This window comes from Rhinopithecus roxellana, chromosome 6 (genome assembly GCF_007565055.1).
Source record: "Rhinopithecus roxellana isolate Shanxi Qingling chromosome 6, ASM756505v1, whole genome shotgun sequence".
Classification (NCBI taxonomy): domain Eukaryota; kingdom Metazoa; phylum Chordata; class Mammalia; order Primates; family Cercopithecidae; genus Rhinopithecus; species Rhinopithecus roxellana.
The window spans coordinates 68,305,410-68,310,870 of record NC_044554.1 but is presented as its reverse complement, the minus strand read 5'-3'; positions in this window follow the sequence as shown (position 1 = coordinate 68,310,870).

The window sequence follows — 5,461 nt, the reverse complement described above, 5'->3', positions numbered from 1 at the left end:
AAACACCTCAGCAAGAGAAATACTGTATATAGTCATACACATATGTACAATTAAGACCTTGTCAGAAAACCTATACATAAGATGCTCTCACTAATCCTTCATTATTATTTATTTGACCTTAATTTTCATAGTCTAAATTTTAATTCCTTAATAACTAATAGTGAATCTATGACAGAAAATTGTCTGGAAGATCTAATGACAATGACAGCCTAGGGAGAGAAATTTTTTCTTTTACTATAAGTATTTGTTGCATTCAATACACCCAAAGGTGAATATGTCTGAACACACAGAACTCTTTTGTATTCAATAAAAATATATTTCAATAAATAGCCCAATAAAATAGTTTTACAAACATGTTCCACACACAGTCTTAATTTCGTTAAAGGAACAATCTTGTGCTTAAACCACTCAAGGCAATGTTACCAATATAGAGGATTTTAACTATTTAAGTTGATACAAAACTTAATTTGGTGGCAAGGTTTTTGTATAATTTGGATATTCATCCCTGTCCAAATCTCATGTTGAAATGTAATCCCCAGCCAGCGTTGGAGTTTGGAGGTGAGGCCTGGTGGGAGGTGTTTGAATTATGGGGGTGGATCCCTCATGCATGACTTGGGCCTTCCCCTTGGTGCTAAGTGAGATCTAACTCATTTAAAAGTGTGTGGCACCTCCCCCACCACTCTCTCTCTTGCTCCTACTTTTGCTATGTGATGTGTCAGGTTCCTCTTTGCCTTCAACCATGAGTAAAAGCTCCCTGAGGCCTCCCCAGGAGCTGAGTAATGTCGGTGCCATTCTTATACAGCCCGCAGAACCTGAGCCAATTAAACCTCTTTTCTTTGTAAATTGCCCAGTCTCAAGTACTTCTTTATAACAATGCAAGAACAACCTAATGCAGTGCACATGGAGAATTTATTGCAAACTATGTGGTATACAAACAATTTTTGTTTTTGTCACTCAGTGACATTCAGTCATCTCTTAAATCACCCACAGATAAGAAATTGTGGAAGTAGTCAATGATCGTAAGATTGTAATTAAAAGCAAGGATCCTACTTTCAGGACAGTGACATCAAGTATACCACTTTGAAAGTGAATTTTTTTGGTTTGAGATTTTTGTAATGATTGCATGCTTACATCCTAAAATTATTCCATAGGGCTTGTAGGAAAGAAACATGCCATTTAGGGTCTGCTGTAGCTTTATTTAAAGGTTTCCCTCTCAACACTACAGTATATAGTAAAGAAAAAAAAAACAGACAACTAACAGAACATCTTACTATCTGCTGATATTCAGAGGAGCAATGCTTGAAAAGGGGTTTGAAAAGAATGTTAGAAAGCAAGAATTTGTAGAACATATGATGACTAGCCTATATAGTTGAGTGCCTTATAAATCACCTAAATGTATATTGAAGTGTTCAGAGAGATTGACTTTTATTTAACTTCTTGTTAAGAATTCTCTAAATCAAAGATTAAGCTGTAAGATGATGATAAATATATCTACTAGTGAATCTTATTTATAAAGCAGAGCAATAGCACATTTAAGAACTTGTAAATTTAGATTCTCCTCAGATGTGAAGACGTTAACACTACGCTATGATTCAACGATTAGCACATTACAGATACGTTACTTTTCAGATATTTGGACACAATAATATTTTTGGACATATGAACACTAGTGAATTTTTGTCATAAAGTACTTATTTAAGAATAATTTAAATTTTAAAAATGTGATACTCTCACTTTCTTCTGCTTTTTATTTCTCCCTTTGTGGACAAAAACACAAAATACGAATTGATTTATGTTTAAAAGTTGAAAATAACACCTACGTAGGTGCTAATCAGCAGGTTTTGCTTTCTACTTCTTGTGAACAAGAAAAGAGAGTTAGCTTTAACTCGGTACTCACACGTCTTCAGGCTGTTGGATTGTTCACTGGGCTAGAGCTTCATGCTCTGGTTGAACTGACATTTCAGGTAAGCTTCTCAAGGGAAGTGTGCTTCCTAAAGACAAGGAGATTTATGTAAGCACATGACAATAAAGCATGTGTAAGTACAACCTAGGCAACCCATGTATGGGTGCCATTCATTTGAGTTAAACAGTTACTAAAAGCATTTCTGCTTTGCGAATAGAAAACAAGAAACTTGAGTCGGCTGAAAATATCATCTGTCTGAATATCATAAACAGAATTTGAAGCTACATGGGCTAACAAGTCTGTCCTGAACTGAGTTTCTGGATGGAAGAGTCTAATTAAAACAATTGTTGACTTTTTGTTAGGTAATTAATATATTTGTTTTCAAGCTTAGATTTCAGTTTATTATATGGTTTGCTTAATAAAGTCCCAAATATTTTTATAATATAAACTACCTCTTTCAAAAAGAAATGATTAGAAAAATTAAAAAACCAAAGGGATATAACTTGCAGTGCTATGCTGAGAAATTATTTTTCTATTATGTTTAAGGTAATATGATTTACTGAAATTTGATTTGGATATAATTTTTCAGGAATCAAACTCATATATGAAGCAAGATACTAAAAGAATATAATGTAAACATCAATCTAAATAAATGGAAAAAGTTTAAAAATTATTTCTTTGTATTAACATATGATCAAAATTGACAGTTTGACATAGTCAAAGAATTAACCAATTCAATTACCAATTAGTGAAATAGACAAATTGTTCTCAGATACAGTCTAAAACCTATTAATATATTCTGCGGCCATAAGTTACCACATACTTTGCATAAGAATTTTCAAGCTCCAAATCAATGAGTAAGATTATCACACCATGTTTGTGACACTCAACAATTTAAAATGGAGAATGAGACAACAATATAGGCTTGATTAAAGGGGCTTAACCATAGAGGTTATGAAAACAGGCAATGTGTGACTGCTTTAAAGCAACATACATATGTCTGAGGATTCTCAGCAGGGATTATGCCTGGGTTTAGTACCATTTTCAAGTATTTCAACAAAATAACATTTGAGTGACTGGAATAATAATTTGTGTTTTAGGAATAAAATAATTACCTTATTGCATTATATTGCTTCTCTTCAGTGCTTATTATCGTGGGGGGGGGGGGACCAAAAATAAAATTTGGGCTTTGGCCCAATTCCAAATCCATTTTTTGCTGAAACAAAGATACTTTATTATGGAATGTATTTTAGTATGTTGACAAAACAGGAAAACAAAAATCTAGAACAGTATCATCTCTGGTCACATAACAAGTCTCAACAAATCATAGAAATGAGCAATATCACTAAATAATGCAATTTTTCTTTAACACAAGTTGTCATGGAAAGGGGCAGCTCAGGAGCAGAGTGAAAAGATAAAAATTAAATCCTAAAAATGTACATGTGCTGCTCTGAGATACCGAGTAAAGAGCTGAAATTATTTCCCAATATTTTGACTTCATCTGACAAAACCATCTAGCCAAAAAAAGAGAATTAGGGTGAAAGAGAGAGACAATTCATTGTAATATTCTGTTCACTACCAAGAGTCAAAAGTGAAAATAGCAATTTTAGTCTCTTGTAACTTTGAGGAGTACTATACTAGTATACTTTATTTTTCTCTGTGTAATAGATTCTCGGCATGCACTAAACAATTCCATTAGAAAAATATTAAAAATAAATGGTATAAATTACATATTATTACTATTCCTGTATTTATGCTAACAGAGTTGTTGTTGATGATGGATTTTTTTGGTCTATGACTGTAATCATCTATGATTTCTTTCTTTTTGACAAGAGGCCAAGGACAATTTTATGCCACCATTTCTTCTGGATCAGTTACCATTAGTGACCTGTAAATATGGTGAAATAAGTTACTATTACCCTGAGGCAGCAAGGATTTTAGGACTCAGACTCTGTCTTTCTGCCCTTCGTCCTATCTCACCTTAGTGGAACGGAATGCCTCAGTACATTTCGTGACAACCTATATAGCTTGATGGGTTAGTTTGCTCACTGGGTAATACAGTTACAATAATTCATACCTCATATTGTCCTACAAATGCCCTGGCTCTGAGCTCTACTCTACTTAAAACTTCTTCGCAGAGATTTTCAAAGCCAAAATATATCTTAAGATATTCATAAGCAGCCTTCACCAAAAATGATTGTGCAAATATTCATTTGGGGTGAGGGAGTATTTTTTTTTAACCTTTTCAAAAAAAATTGTCTCGTTGTGATTGCAGTGAAGTTAAAGTTATCCAGTTGGTGCTAGCTATCACATCAAAAAGATTTTATTTTGGACCTGGATCATTTCCATTCCAATAAATAAATCAACGAGCACATTTTTGTGTCTCTGTCTTTTTAAGTGTGCATGCCACAATTTTGCTAGGGTTGCTTAGCAACCACAAAGTAGTGAGTTAGCAGGATTGAAGAGTGCAATAAAATAAGCAGTTATATTTACGTCCTTACAGTGAGAGGGATCATGTTGGTATGGTCAGCCTACAGGCCTATGAAATTTACAGCAGTCATTGGTAAAATTGTGGGCCAATTTTATAATGGTATTTTTAGTTATCAAGTCCAATTGCATTACAGTGCTGAGGAATACCATCTGCTGGTTTCTTACATAGTTATTCATTATATTACCACTCAGGCTTTGTAACAATTTCAATGAGCAGTTTACTCTTAAAATAGATGGTATATAAGAAAGATTTAAGCAGAGTTCCCAAGCATCCTTTTTCAACATTTTAAAACTTATGGCAGGATTTTGTTTGTTTTTCTTTCTTCTGTTTGTTTCATGAATTCTGTTTCATGAATTCTATCTGAATGGTTTAAGTGGGAAACACTTAGTGAATGTAATATGTTTTAAGAGACACAACAGAAACTTTTGTCTACATAAAGTCAAAGGAATAAAATATCCAACTCACTTACAGTAGCAAGTATGCTACAAATACATGCTAATTAAATAGCTGTAAGTTTAATTACTTTTGATCAGAAAATTGTCCCTTATTTACATTAGGGAATACACACTGAAAGCTTTAGAAGAACATGGTCTAAATGCCATAAATAGGTCTGCTTTCTGGGCCACTAAGAAAGCCATTTATTCAGTCATCTTTTTTTTAAAAATTATACTTTAAATTCTGGGATACATATGCAGGACGTGCAGGTTTTATTACACAGATATACATGTGCCATGGTAGTTGCCATACCCATCAACCCATCATCTACATTAGGTATTTCTCCTAATGCTATCTCTCCCCTTGCCCCTAACCCCTGACAGGCCCTGGTGGGTGATGTTCCTCTCCCTGTGCCCGTATGCTCTCATTGTTCAACTCCCACTTATGAGTGAGAACATACAGTGTTTGTTTTTCTGTTCCTGTGTTAGTCTGGTGAGAATGATGGTTTCCAGCTTCATCCATGTCCTGGCAAAGGACATGAACTCATTCTTTTTTATGGCTGCATAGTATTCCATGGTGTATATGTGCCACATTTTTTTTTATCCAGTCTATCATTGCTGGGCATCTGGGTT